Raw genomic sequence first — 16331 nt, forward strand, 5'->3', positions numbered from 1 at the left:
CACTGCATGTACATCGACCTAGTGATTATGAAGGATTCCAACCCTGAAACTGCCAGATGAGAGATTCCCAGGGCAAAGTTTGTGCTGGCAGCCGTGGAGGGGAAGGAGGAGCAGGAAGCTTCCTGGTCGTCTCTGGGGCACAATACCCTCTCACTCTCTCCACATATTGAGCAACCCAGAAATGCAGAAATTCTGTGGCTCAGGAGTGTCTGAAGAGCTTTATCTCCATTTCCAATCCTCTGAGTTGTAAGCCCTGGGTCTTTGTAGTGACAGACCCTAGTCTGAGTCACTTCATTAGTATGAATCCATGTGTTATGGAAAGAGGCCCCTCATGAATAGCAAAAGATACTCCCACCTTTCACTCAGGAAATCCCAAGGGTTTCAGGAGCTCTGTAACTGGAAAGGGACAAATATATTTCTTATTATCCCACAGCATGCTACCTGAAGCAGCCTGCACTAAGGGGAGTGAATAAATTTGGGAGCCAGATAGATGATTTGTAAAAATTTTTAAATTTAAAAGTTCTTACTTATATGAAAGACAGAGAGAGAGAGAGAGAGAGAGAGAGAGAATCTTCCTTCTACTAGTTCACTCCCCAAATGCCTGAAACAACCTTGTCTGGACCAGGCTGAAGTCAGGATCCAGGAATTCTATCCTTGTATCCCACATGGGTTGCTGGGGCCCTGGCACTTGGGTTATTTTCTGCTGTCTTTCCAGGCACCTTAGCATAAAGCTGGACTTGAACCAGCACTCTGATATGGTATGCTGGCATTACAAGTGGTGGCTTAACTGGTTGTGTGAAACCAGATAAATGGTCTAAATCTTGGCTCTGTTGCTTTGTGACCTTGATTAAATTACTTCGTGTCTCTGAACCTTAGAAACATCACCTATAAAATGGTGTGTATGTGTGTGTGTGTGTATGTGTGTATGTATATGAGTACCTACAGTTTTGACATCAACTAAAATATGTAATAGTATTTATCACAGTGCTTAGTTCATATCTACATTTCTTCCTTCCCGTCCTGTTCCGTCTTCTCCCTGCCCTGTGATTGCCTTCCAATCATAAATTTTTCTTGGTGTGTAAGTCAGTCATGCAGAAAAAGCCTCCACCTTCATCAGGCTGTTTGAAAGGAGCTAAGAAATCTGCTGCTGTATACTCTGTGTGCCACTGTTATGAAAGCATTGTCTGGCTTCAAAGCACTAAAGGAATGCAAGCCTTTGGCAACTTTGCAAGTGTTAACCAGTTTGAAGGGGAGAGAAAGACATGAGCCACATGGAAGCTGTCTTTCATAGAGGAAATGAGGTAAGGAAAGAAGCAGTGGTAGTGGCTGCTGGGGTGAGGCTAGCAGACGCCATGATAAAGTCACACGGGTACCATGGGATGGGTAGTGGGTGTGGGGATGTGGAGTAATGAGGAAGGAGAAGCAAGGGCAGAGTGCATGCAGAGGACAAAGAGCCAGCAGCATTGGACTCGAAGCCTGCCAGGTACAGGAGTTTATGGTTCATCTCTTAAGTGTTTACATTCTTATATTGACATATTGACTGTCAAAAATGTAAACAGACATAAAGAAGTCGAAGCGTTCTTTTCTCTCTCCCCTTCTCTCTTTCTTCTTTTCTTTTTATTAACACCAAAGGTTTGCCTTTTGGCAAATGATCACGTAGGCACTTAACAGCACTGCAACGTCCAATTCAGCCCATTTGAATGAACAGTATCTCCCCAGGAGAGCATTATCCACTCAGGCTTGATGGCACTGGGAAATCGTTTTAGCTTCTGGGCAGCATAGTGCCCACCCCCACCCCCCCAGTTCCTTCATTGCTGTAAATACTAATGCAAGGATTACAACACAGAATCCAGGGCTGTTTTGTTTTGCTTGTCATTACTATTTATATACACAAATACACACCTCTTTCCAAATTGTACCAAAGGAAACAGCGACACTGCATAGCTGCATATTAATTCATTTCCATGCAATGCTGGCCTCCTCTGAAAACATGCAATTTGGTTTGTTAAGAAAGCATGATTAATCTAAGAAGTATTAGTGGCATTCCAGACAGCTTCTAATTGGTGCCTGGAAGTATTTCTGCATCCCATTTTCATCAGGAAAAGAGATGTAACAATTTAGGGTCTAATGGTCAAATGGTTCTGCCACTACCCAGATAGCATCATTTATGCACCATGATTATGCTGATAGATATCTCCCATTTTGTCAGTTCCTTCTGTACCATTATCCACTCAGCTGGTTAGTTTCTGGCTTTCCTGTCATCCCCAAAGAAAAACAATTAGTTGTGTTCCCATTTCTGGTGCTAATCTTTGGTTTATTAGATATTTTCCCATAATTGCATTTCAGAGAATCTGCTGAGCTGCTGGAGAAGTTGGTGTGTAGCAGGCATGATTGTGAAATGTGGGAATGGTAATCCTGGGTTTCACCGGAAAGACAAATGTGGTATCAGAGGAAAATAGATTGTTGATGGTGGGGCTTAGAAAGAAACATTTGTTTTCCTCCTAGTCTTGGTTGTTAGATGAAATGATGACTTTGAGGAACAGGAGCTCTAAATTCTTTCTTCCTGCCTTGAAAGCACATTCAGTTAGGATTTTACGCTGGGTCCCTTCTCTCACTCTGTCAGGGGCTGGCACCCTGATGAAGACTGCTGTCAGCTTAAGATAAATCATATTTCAAACATTTTTTTCCCTTTCAGATTGGGCAGCCAGAATGAGTGCAAGGAATGTCAGTCTGTTGCCAGATCTGTCAATATTGGGTTTAGATCACAGTTAACTGGTGCCAGTTTAGTTAACTACCTGACAAAAAAGGCTCATAATATGCCGCAAAGAATGATTTCATTCTTAAAATGATAGATGCTCGAAGTCAGCAGGGATGCTGAAACTGACACTGGCCCTTTTAAAAATGACTTGATTGCGTTATGGAATAATGGAAGGAAGGGAAGCTTGACCTGGAAATAGATGGAGGTTGAAAAAAAATCCCATCTTTATTTTATATGACTTATCTGCTAGTGTGTGTGTGTGTGTGTGTGTGTACACAATACCCTCCACTTGAGGCCAGGCAGAAATTTGTCATGTGGTAAAATAGCTTCTTGGTTAGCTCGATCTGCTTGTAAGGGTCTTGTTGATATTTGAAATTCTAGGATAGAGTTCATACTTAAGACTGTTTAGGAATAGATCTGTTCAGTTGTATCTGTAAATAGGATCATCTGTGTTAACAAATAGAAGCAAAGAAAATACTATGGTTCATACACAGTTTATTTCTAGGTCTTTCATGCATCCAAGGCATATGTTTCTGGTCCGCTGATAGCTTTCTTACAAGTGACAGTTCAAGGATTCGTCTTTTTTTTCATCTGGCAGTTCTAGCATCTTATCACCAGCCTAGACTGGTGCTTCCTCATTTTTTTTTTCACTTGTGAAAAAGCTTGTTTATTTCTCAAATGTTTACAATAGACAGGGGTGGGCTGGGGCTGAAGCCAGAAGCTAAAATCTCAGTTCAGGCCTCCCAAATGGCTGGTAGGAACTTAACTTCTGGAGCTATTACCTGTTGCCTCATAGGGTATGCCATTAGAAGGAACCGGGAAACAGGAGTTGAACTCAGGTTCAGCTGAACTCTGATATGGGTTGTGAGCATCTTACTCACTACCCTATGTGGTTGCTCCTGCTTCTCAAAATTGAACACTTATATAAATTAGTTGGAAAGCTTGCTAAAATGCAGGGTGTGTTTCAGATGGGAGGTCTCAGATTGGACCTAAGATTTTGCATTTCTAACAAGCTCTAGGTGATGTCAGTTCTGCTGGGTTCACGGATTCAGACTTTGAGAAGCAAGGATTAAAGCATCTCCCCATCAGTTGCATTTAGCAAGAAAAGAAAAAAGACTAGGGAGCACGTTGAGAAGTTTTGTGGCGCAGGCTTGGAATTCACATATGCCACATTTGTGCACATTTTATTGCCCAGAACATAGGAAGTGGCTTCCTCAGCTCAAGGAAGGCTGGGAAATGTGGGTCAGCTGAATTTTCAGGAACAAATAAAAATTTTTTGGTAATCTTATGAAAATTCCTCCTAGATGTTCTTTCCCCCTACTCTTATCTTTTTTTTTTTTTTTTGACAGGCAGAGTGGACAGTGAGAGAGACAGAGAGAAAGGTCTTCCTTTGCTGTTGGTTCACCCTCCAATGGCCACCGCGGCTGGTGCGCTGAGGCCGGCGCACCGCGCTGATCCGATGGCAGGAGCCAGGTGCTTCTCCTGGTCTCCCATGGGGTGCAGGGCCCAAGCACTTGGGCCATCCTCCACTGCACTCCCTGGCCACAGCAGAGAGCTGGCCTGGAAGAGGGGCAACTGGGACAGAATCAGGCGCTCCGACCGGGACTAGAACCCGGTGTGCCGGCGCCACAAGGCGGAGGATTAGCCTAGTGAGCCGCGGCGCCAGCCTTTCCCCCTACTCTTACTATTTTTTTTTTTTTTTTTGGACAGGCAGAGTTAGACAGTGAGAGAGAGAGACAGAGAGAAAGGTTCCCCTTCCGTTTGGCCCCCCAAATGGCCGCTACGGCAGGTGCACTGCATCAATCCAAAGCCAGGAGCCAGGTGCTTCCTCCTGGTCTCCCATGTGGGTGCAGGACCCAAGCACTTGGACCATCCTCCACTGCCTTCCCGGGCCTCAGCAGAGAGCTGGACTGGAAGAGGAGCAACTGGAACAGAATGTGGCGCCCCAACCGGGACTAGAACCCGGAGTGCCGGTGCCGCAGGTGGAGGAGTATCCTAGTGAGCCGTGGCCCAGCCATTAATATTTATTTTTTGAAACATTGGCAGTTTGCTGATCTTTTCTGGGAATGATAATATCTGGAACCTATCAATAATGGAGAAAGGCAGGTGGTCTACAAATGCAGTAGAATATTATTCAGGTATAAAAAAGCAAAAGGTTGTTTTGAGCATAGTTTCATTAACCTTATAGATTAGAAAAGAGGTTGGATCATGATTTCCACACCCAGAATACTAAGGTGAAGTGATCCTAACATACCAAGAAAAATGTATTCCAAGTCCTCAGGGGATGCCTGAAACTTCAGATAGTACTAAAACCTATATACACTAAGTTTTTTCTACACATCCTACACAGACATGTCTATGATAATGTTTAATTTGCAAATCAGGCACAAGAGATAGTCTTTTATTTATTGGAAAACAATAATAACTATTAAAAAAGTAGAATGATTATAACAACATATTATAATAAAATGATGTGGCTATGGCCTCTCTCTCTCTTTTTAAAATTTTATCTAAGTTATACAAGTTTCATGTATTTCATATATACAGATTTAGGAACATAATGATGCTTCCCATACTACCCCCCTTCCCGCCCATGTTGCAACAATTCCTCCACTGCACTCCCAGGCCACAGCAGAGAGCTGGCCTGGAAGAGGGGCAACTGGGACAGAATCTGGCACCCCAACCGGGACTGGAACTCTGTGTGCCAGCGCCGCAGGCGGAGGATTAGCCTAGTGAGCCACGGCGCCGGCTCCATATCTTAACTATTGTGAATTGTGCTGCAATGAACATGAGGGTCAGATAACTCATATGCTAATTTTTTTGGTTTGGGTGAATTCCCAGGAGTGGGATGGCTGGATCATATGTTAGGTCTATATTCAGATATCTGAGGTATCTTCAGACTATCTTCCACAGTGGCTGTACCAGTTTACATTCTCACCAGCAGTGGATTAGGGCACCTTTTTCCCCACATCCTAACCAGATTTTGTTGTCTGTTAATTTCTGTATGAGAGCCATTCTAACTGGGGTGAGGTGATCCTCATTGTGCTTATTTATTTATTTATTTATTTGACAGGTAGAGTTATAGACAGTGAGAGAGAGAGACAGAGAGAAAGATCTTCCTTCCGTTGGTTCATTCCCCAAAATGGCCACTACGGCCGGAGCTGCGCCGATCCAAGGCCAGGATCCAGGAGCTTCTTCCTGGTCTCCCATGTGGGTGCAGGGGCCCAAACACTTGGGCCATCCTCCACTGCTCTCCTGGGCCACAGCAGAAAGCTGGACTTGAAGAGGAAAAACCAGGACTAGAACCCGGCACCCATATGGGATGCTGGCGCCGCAGGTGGAGGTTTACCAAGTGAGCCAGGGCGCGGGCCCTTCATTGTGGTTTTGATTTGCATTTCCCTGGTGGCTAGTGATCCTAAGGATTTTTCATGTGTATGATGGCCATTTTATTTTCCTTTCTTGAAAAATGCCTGTTCAAACCCTCTGCCCATTTTCTAACTAGATTGTTGGTTTTGTCATTGTTGAATTTATTGAGCTCTTTATAGATTCTTGATGTTAATCTGTTATCAGTTGCATAGTTTGCAAATACTTTCTCCCATTTAGTTGGTTGTGTCTTCACTTTGCTGAGTGTTTCTTTTTCAGAACAGCAGCATCTCAATTTGATATAATCCCCATTTGTCAATTTTGGCTTTGATTGCCTGTGCTTCTGGGTCTTTTCCAAGAAGTCTTTGCCTGTGCCAATGGTTTGCAGAGATTCCCCCAATGTTCTCTTATAATTTGATTGTATTGGGTTATAACCCAAATCTATAGATTTAGGTCTTTGATTCATTTTGAGTGGAGGGGTCTAGTTTTACATGTCTGACTGTGGAGATGTAGTTTTCCTAGCACTATTTGTTGAAGGGACTGTGCTTGCTCCAGGTATTGATTTTTACTCATTTGTCAAAGATAAGTTGATTGTACATGCATGTATTGATTTCTGGAATTTCTATTCTGTTCCATTGAATAACTCTTCTGTTTTTGTGCCAGTACCAACTGTTTTGATTATAAATGCCCTATAGTATGTCTAGAATTCTGGTTGTGATGCCTCTGGCTTTGTTTTTATTGTATAGCATTTCAGGATCTCGTGTATAAATATGAATTTAACATCTTTTTTTCTAGATCTGCAAAGAATGTTGCAGATATTTTGATTAGAATCGTGTTGAATCTGAATTTCTTTCTTTACTATGGACATTTTGATAATATTGGTTCTTTGAATCCATGAACATGGAAGAATTTTCCATTTTTAATGTCTTCTATTTATTTCTTTAATGTTTTGTAATTTTCATCATAGAGATCTTTGACATCCTTGGTTAAATTTATTCCAAATAATAATAAATAAAAACAATAAAACAAAGTTCTTAATTCTGTTTGTAGGTATTTTGAATGGCATTAATTTTAAAATTTCTTTATCAACAAGGCATTGTCTGTATATAAAAAGGCTATTAATTTTTGTGTGTTGATTTTATAACCTGTCACTTTCCAAACTCTTTTTGAGTTTCAACAGTCTCTCAGTGGAGTCTTTTGGATCCCCTATATATAGAATCATGTCATCTGCAAATAGGGATATTTTGATTTTCTCCTTTCCAGTTTGTAGCCTTTTAATTTCTTTTTCTTGCTAAATGGCTCTGGCTAAAACTTCCAGGACTATATTGAGTAGCAATGGTGAGACTGGGCATCCTTGTTTGGTACTGAATCTCAATGGGATTGCTTTCAGCTTTTCCCATTCAGCAGGATGCTGAGTTTGTCATAAATTACCTTGATTGTGTTGAGGAATGTTCCTCAAATACCCAACTTGCTTAAGGTTTTCAGAATGAGAGGATGTTATATTTTATCAAGTGCTTTTTCTACATCTAGTGAAATAAATATATGGTTTTATTAATCATTTTTAAGGTGATATATCATATTTATAAATTTGTGAATGTTGAACCATCCCTGAATATCCTGCCCCTTCCCCTCCCCTCCTCTTCCTCCTCCCTCTCCCCCTCCTCTTCCCCTTCCTTTTCCTCCTCCCCCTCCTCTCCATCCCCTTCCTCCTCATGCTCCTCCTCCCTCCACTCCTCCTCCCTCTTCCTCCTCCCCCTCCTCCCCCTCCCCCTTCCTCTTCCCTGTCCTCCTCCCCCTTCTCCTCCAGGAGGAGGAGGACAGCAACCAGGACAGAACCAGCACCCCAACCAGGACTACAACCCAGGGTACCAGCGCTGCAGATGGAGGATTAGCCAAGTGAGCCGCAGCGCCGGCCTTTCTTCGGTCCTAATGAGATTTCCAATGGTTTGTCTTCTACCTTGGATATTCTTTCTTATGCCTCACCAAGTCTGTTGTTAAGGCTTTCCACTATATTTTTTATTTAATCATTCATAAATGAGAGTTTTGCAGAGTACAGTATTCTAGGTGGGCAGTTGTTTGCTCTTATGACTTGGATAAGTCTTGCCATTCTCTGATAGCCCGTAGAGTCTGATGGGAAGTCATCTCTGAGTCTAATTGGAGATCTTTTGAAAATAATCTGGTTGGCCAGCGCCACGGCTCATTAGGCGAATCCTCTGCCTGCGGCACTGGCACCCTGGGTTCTAGTCCCAGTTGGGGTGCTGGTCTGTTCTGGTTGCTCCTCTTCCAGTCCAGCTCTCTGCTGTGGCCTGGGAAGGCAGTGGAAGATGGCCAAAGTGCTTGGGCCCTGCACCCACATGGGAGACCAGAAGGAAGCACCTGGCTCCTGGCTTTGGACTGATGCAGTGCACCTGCCGTAGTGGCCATTTGGGGGTGAACCAACGGAAGGAAGACCTTTCTCTCTGTCTCTCTCTCTCACTGTCTAACTCTGCCTGAAAAAAGAAAGAAAGAAAGAAAGAAAGAAAGAAAGAAAGAAAGAAAGAAAGAAAGAAAGAAAGAAAGAAATATGGCATATCTCTCAAGCACATTTTAGAATCTTCTTTATGTTTTCTTGTGGAAAGTTTGACAATAATGTGTCATGATGAAGATCTTTTCGAGTCATGTATGTTAGGACTTATGTGGTTTTTCTGTACTTGGACGTCCATTCTTTTCTCCAAAGTGGGAAAGTAGGGAAGTTTGCTATAATTATTTCACTAAATAAGCTTCTAGTCCATTCAGTCTTTTCAGACTTTCAGGAACTCCTAAGACACATTTGTTGGGTCGTTTGACAGTATTCCATAAATTTCCAGCTTTGTTTTTATGTTTTCTAATTTCTTCTTTTTATATCTGACTGAAAGATTTCCAAAGATTTGTCTTCTAGCTCAGATATTTTTTCTTCTCCTTCACCAAGTCTGTTGTTAAAGCTTTCCACTGCATTTTTATTTGATCTATTGAATTCTTAATTTCTAATATTTCATTTTATTTCTCTTTAAAATCTCAACTTCATGGGAAAAATTTTCATTCATTTCATGTGTGTTTTTTTTTTTTTTAGTTCATGGATTTGCTTCTGATTGTTTCTGAGTAATTCTATGATTAATTTTTTGAATTCCATTTCTGGCATTTCAACAATCTCTTCATCTTCACATTCTAACAATAGAATGTTGTTGTGCTCCTTTGTTTATGTGGGGGTAATGATGTCTTCCTTATTCTTGTTTCTTGAATTTCTGTATTTATTTTTAGACACTGATGGAGTTATTTGGTTTTTTCCTCTGATGGCTTTTATATTTGAATTATGCCTCTGTGGCTTAGTGGGATATCTGCACTTTTAATGAATACCAACAGTTGTGTGGTGGGTGTGGCCCAGGAGCTCTGGTCAGTACTCCAGGGTGGGACAAGTATCCAGGGTAGCACCCAAGTTTGGTGTGGTAGATCTCTTGTTAACAGAAAGAGGGGGAATGGTTACCTCTTGGTGTGATCACAAAAGATCCTCCAAGGTGAGTAATGCCCTCATGTTAGCCCCCAGTGGGTTCAACACTCATCCACATCACTGTATGAATCACACAAATGATCTGTACAGTCCTCACTCTGAGCACGTTCCCCACTGCAATGATCTGCCCCAAGCAACCAAGGAGCTGTGGAGCCATACCCAGTGAGTGCCCAGAGTCCCATCTATACCCTGCACCCTGTCACATAGTCACTAATCCCAGTGGCTTCAGGACACAAGGATCCCACAGATGCTGGGTGCAGAGGTTTCATTCTCTACTGCTAGCCTGCCCAGTTAACAGGGAAGCAGATGTTCCCCAGGCCAGCTCTGCCAAGGCATCTGTTGGGAGGCTAGGGGTGACTCACAGTCCTATGTCCTCCTAGCCAGTCTCAAAGTCACTGGGTCTATGAATTCTTCCTTCCACTAGAATCTCTGGACCATAGTCATACAAAAGAGCCACTGGCTGATTGCTGCCCTCTCCTTGCCACTGCCAGCAATACTGCTGAGTAGTTGGCAGCCTGCCTTATCCTGTTGCTATCCATGTACACAGAAGCTTCTGCAGCTGCCACCCAAAGCCAAAATGTTGCCCACCCTTTCTCAGGTGGACAGTGGGTGTTGTTGAGGGGAGCTTGGGGGGAGATAGACACATCCCTTTTGCTTCCACTGGGTCTGCGGGTAACTGCTCATAACCCCTAGCCCCTAGGGTTCCAGTTCAGACTCATGCCATGCTCCCCCTCAAGCTATGTCACCACAATTGCTGCAGTCTTATCTCATCCCTGTCTCCAGGCTGCCACTGGGTCTGGCTCTCAGCTGCTGCAGTGGTGTGTTGTGTTTGTGTTCGCGTTGTGTGTTTACACCTTCCACCACACAGGTCTACAGCATTCCTCTTCCTTTTATAGGATTTTCAGTGTGGTTTTCTTTCTAATTCTCACTTGAAAGTGCACTTCCTACCCTTTTTTCCCTCTATTTATCCCTAGCCTAGTGCATTATGGCACAGCATGTTGTTATGTAATCTGCCATCTTGGAATTCCCATCTCTGTCTCTTTATATATTTACTGCAGTAGTCAGTTTAATAAGCAAGATAACTAATGAGCAAGTAGCATATACAGCATAGGTATGCTGGATAAAGGGATGATTTTGTTCAGAGCAGGAAGAAGCTTGATTGTGCAAGATTTTATCATGCTGCTCAGAACAACATGCAATTTAAAATTTACAAAATTACTTATTTGTAGAAATTTTCATTTAATATTTTCAGACCATGATTGATGGTGGTAACTGAACCCACTGAAAATGAAACTATGGGCAAGGGGTCTACTGGATGCAGAGTGGATGTGGCCTCTCTGTGGCAAATAGAGCAGCTGCAATGTGCAGTGTTCTGTTGCTCCTCCTGGAGCCCTCTGTAGTTTCTTGCAATGGCAGCACATATGTCCTTCTCCTCCCCCTATTCTTATTGCAGGATTTGCCTTATTCCTTAATGGAATAGAGTTTTCTTGCAGATGTGTGCTGTGTTTGTATTCATATGGTGCATTTTCCCCCAAGAGGTTTCAAGAGCCATTTAAGCCATGTAATTCATTTTAAATAGCTTAGTGAAAAGTTAGCTGGACTCAAACTCAGAGTACAATTTCAAAAAATGCATATGTTTTTTAAAAGTTGGTCATCAAACACATATAGAAGGGCATGCCTTGGGGTCAGTTCGTGTGACACTTGTTTGATTGCAGTTTGTGGTCATCACCACATAATCCAGTTATTTAAGCTGTAGATGAGAAATAATGGAGAGTTCTATTATTTCTACAATTTTATGCCAGACTGGGGCAGAGGAAATCCCCAAAGCTTCTATTAAGCTTTGATATGCTTTGCAATTATATTTTCCCAACTTAGATGTGGTTTGCAAAGTAAATGAGGTTATAGCAGTTGGCAGTTTTTCAAGCCTAATAAATGTGTTTGGCCCACAAAGCTGTGCTGATAAAATAGCTTTTTTTAAGTTATTCCTGTTTTTTCACTTATACACCTGCATGGAATTGTTTGTTTAGCCAAGAAGAAGAAATCTATAACAAAGGAAGTTTATTGTTTCATAAATAAACTGCCAGTTCCTTCTCTCTTTCCTCAAGGGATTTGTTCTATTCTGTGATACTTCTGAACAAATGTGATATTAGATATGTGTTTCTAAGCTGTGGTAGAAATTTCATTTGATAGCATATATCAGGGTCAGAGCCTACATACACAGAATCTACCAAAGTTTCAATGAATCTGCAACCATGTGTGCCAGTTTCTTCCTTTATGACTTTCTTCACACATTTGAGAAAATGATAGCTAGTTTCATAGTAGCATTTGCTTCATCTATGCTTACTTCTTTAAGAATAATTCTGTATTTTGGGTCCAACTCCACTGTGGTCCACCATTTACTTTGCTTGTGGTTGTTGCCTTGAACTCTTGGATCCTGGCCCCTCAAAGGTCTTATCCCTGTGTATATATAAGCAGGAGGGTGATTAGATCAGATCATCCTTCTTCATCTCGCCCTGTTCCTTCTGTTCACACTTAATCAAATACCTGTTTTATGCGACTTCACTAAGATGTTAGAGAAACTAAAGGTAACTCTGTCCTAGGAAAAGAAATATTTTCTTTTAATTTATTTGGGAAGCAGATAGAGAGAAAGGGGAGAGGGGCAAGGGGAGGGGGGGGAGAGGGGGAAGAGAGAGAGAGAAAGAGAGAGAAAGAGAGAGAGAGAAAGAGAGAGAGAGAGAGAGAGAGATATTTCCCACATGCTGGTTCATTCTCTGGATGTCTGCAATGGCTAGGGCCTGAAGCTGGAAGCCAGAACTCAATGCAGGTCTCCCACATGAGTGGCAGGGACCCACCTACTTGAGCCATCACTATTGCCTCCCAGTATCTGCATTAAGCAGGAGTCCAGAGTCAGGAGCCAAGCCAGTTGTTGAACACAGGCATGCCAATGTGGGGCACAGATAACCTAACTAGTTCCTCAGCTGCTAGATCTAACTTCTCACCCTTTCCTTTATTTTAGAGAGAATTTTAAATTCCATGTCTCATCTGAAAGTTTCTATAATTCAATGGAAAACATAGTGTTTAAATTCTTTCTAGGTGTTCTCAAGCAAAAACTCAGTAGCTAGTCTTGTTTCCTGACTATGTTTCCTTGCTTTTGAAAGGAGGACCACCTCCTTCTGGAAAAACTCTATAGATCAGATCCTCACTTCTTATGAGGTCAGTATTGCCCTAGAATCCTTTCTTACCCATTCATCTGGTCTTCAGTAAAACCCAGTGGCAGGAAAGTCTAGGTGAATCCTGGAAATCTTAGTCCAATAGAAACAACCAGATTGAATTTAGAATCTCTCAGCCTGAAGAAATGATTGTTAAGAATTCTTGTGGGGCCTGCATTGTAGTGTAAGTGGGTAAAGCCACCGCCTGCAACTCTGGCATTCCTTATGAGTGCTGTCGGGTCCCAACTGCTCCATTTCTGATCCAGCTCCATGCTAATGTGCCTGGGAAAAGCAACAGAAGATGGTCCAAGTACCTGGTCCTCTGCCATCCACATGAGAGACTCAGAAGTTCTTTGCTTGTTCTGGCCCAGTGATGGCCATTGCTGCCATTTTGGGAGTGAACCAATTGATGGAAGTTCTTTGTCTATGTCTCTCCATCTCTCTCTGTAATCCTGACTTTCCAAATAAATAAATCTTAAAAAAAAGTTCTTCTTGGTTATCCAGTGAATAACTACTGAATAGAATATCCAAGTGCACCCAAGAAACTTGCTCACTCCTAAACAAATATTCATTCTCAGAAACAGTAGTGTTGAGATGCGTATTAAACAGAAAATAGTTCTAATTTATAGTGACTCTTGGATTATGTTTGGAAGATTCCGGCAAGATTTCTCTCTAATCCTGGCTATTTCCATTCTCTAGGTCCAGGGTAGGCTCTTGAATTTTCTGCCTAATAAGTACATGACAAGCTGAATCCATTACACTGAAGACTACACTGAAAATATCCAATTAAAGCTTTGAAATGGCCATTTTGGGGGATATTAGTACAGATCACATTCTTAGTTACAACAAACTTACTCCTTTCCCTCAAGTTTAAGAGAAGCAGAATTCAGGTTGAGGTGGGAAGGTAGGCTCTCCCATTTCAGTGGCTTTGTTTGCTCTAACTTTCATTGAGAAACTTACTCATTATTTACTTGTATATTTATCTATTTTTTGTAAGGCAAAAAACCCCTTGTTAGTTAACTCAATATAATTAAGAGAGATATTTCTTTCATCCAACTCATGTACATGGCTTCTCAGTTAAGGTTAGAGGATATTAGCATCTTGCAAGTTCCTAACTGCATGAATTATATATAATTCATGTGGTATATATATATATATATATATATGCATATATATACACATATATATGTGTATGTGTTTGTGAATATATATATATATGTGTGTGTGTGTGTATATATATATATATATTATTGACTGGATTGGGCCATTCTCTGCTCTAATAGCAAATTTATCAAGACTCTTCTGTTTTGTGGGAATAAGACTAATTCTACCAGTGTTGAGTTTCTTAAACATTATATTTGTCTTTGAAGGATTAAATAGGAAGGAAAACATGAACTTCAAGAATATGCCAAAAATTTGAAGAACCCAAATCTTAGAAATGCACTTTGAAATTGTCTGGGAACCCAAAAAGCTGTTTGCACATTAATGTTTATTGCAGCTCAATTCACAATAGCTAAGACCTGGAACCAACCCAAATGCCCATCAAACAGCAGACTGGATAAAGAAATTATGGGACATGTACTCTATAGAATACTATACAGCAGTCAAAAACAATGAAATCTGGTCATTTGCAACAAGATGGAGGAATCTGGAAAACATTATGCTGAGTGAATTAAGCCAGTCCCAAAGGGACAAATATCATATGTTCTCCCTGATCAGCGACAACTAACTGAGCACCAAAGGGGAAACCTGTTGAAGTGAAATGGACACTATGAGAAATAATGACTTGATCAGCTCTTGTCCTGACTGTTGATGTACAATGTAATACTTTATCCATTTTAGTATTTTTTTTGTTCTAGTACTGTTGGTTGAACTCTGTAATTAGCACACAATTATTCTTTTTTTTTTAAATTTATTTAATGAGCATAAATTTCCAAAGTACAGCTTATGGACCACAATAGCCTCCTCCCCGCCCGTGTCTTCCCTCCCATCCACAACGCTCCCCTCTCCCACTCCCTCTCCCCTTCCCCCTCACATCACGATTAATTTTCAATTATCTTTATATACAGAAGATCAATTTAGCGTATGTTAAGTAAAGATTACCACATTTTGCTCCCACACAGAAACACAAAGTGTAAAATACTATTTGAGTACTAGTTACAGCATTGATTAAACACCTAAGAGTAATTGTGTATTAATTACAGAGCTCAACCAATAGTTTTAAGTAGAATATAAAATGCATCTTTTGTATTGTTGTGGCTTCCCCCCGACCTCCCTCCCTCCCGTGGCCCTTCCCTCACCCACTTCCTCTCCCATCCCGCCCTTCGTCACGTTTCATTTTCAGTTACCTTCATATACCGAAGATCAATTTAGTATGTACTAAGCAGGGATTTCAACAGGTTGCACTCACACAACTGAACCAGGAATAGGGTATTGTTCGACTAGTAGTGTTGTTTTTGAGTTTCATAGATAAACATATTAAGGACAGAGATCCTGAGTGGGGAGCATGAACCCAGTGACTCCCGTTGTTGATTTAACAATTGGCACTCTTATTTATGACGTCAGCAATCACCAGAGACTCTTGCTATGAGCTGTCTAGGCTATGGAAGCCCCTTGAGTTCACCAACTCTGAATTTGTTTAGTCAAGGCCATATCACAGTGGAGGTTCCTTCCTCCCTTCAGAGAAAGGCGCCTCTCTCCTTGATGGCCTGATCCTTCTGCTGGGGTGTTGTTCACCAGGATCCTTCATTTAGATTGTTTTTTGCCACCGTGTCATGGCTTTCCATGCCTGCAAGACTTTCATGGACCTTTTAGTCAGATCCGAATGTCCCAAGGGTTGATTTTGAGGCAGGAGTGCTGTTCTGGGCATTTGCCATTCTATGAGTCTGCTAACACACAATTATTCTTAGGTGTTTAAATTTTAACTGAAAAGTGATCCCTGTTAAATATAAGAGTGAGAATAAGAGAGGGAGGAGATGTACAATTTGGGACATGCTCAATCGGACTTGCCCCAAATGGTGGAGTTAGAAACGTGCCAGGGGATTCCAATACAATCCCATCAAGGTGGCATGTACCAATGCCATCTCACTAGTCCAAGTGATCAATTTCAATTCACAATTGATCACACTGATAGGTCTCAGAGTCAAAGGGCTCACACAAACAAGACTAGTGTCTGCTGATACTAACTGATAGAATCAAAAAGGGAGAGAACGATCCAACATGGGAAGTGGGATACACAGTAGACTCATAGAATGGCAGATGTCCTAAACAGCACTCTGGCCTCAAAATCAGCCCTTAAGGCATTCAGATCTGGCTGAAGGACCCATGAGAGTATTTTAGGCATGGAAAGCCAAGACACCCTGGAAAAAAAAAGAAGACCTAAATGGAAGATCTCTGTGAGTGAGATCCCAGTGGAAAGAACGGGGCCATCAAAGAAGGAGGTACCTTTTTCTGAAGGGAGGACAGAACTTCCACTTTG

Source organism: Oryctolagus cuniculus, chromosome 3 (genome assembly GCF_051225735.1).
Source record: "Oryctolagus cuniculus isolate XC-2025 breed Fujian yellow rabbit chromosome 3, ASM5122573v1, whole genome shotgun sequence".
NCBI classification, from domain to species: Eukaryota; Metazoa; Chordata; class Mammalia; order Lagomorpha; family Leporidae; genus Oryctolagus; species Oryctolagus cuniculus.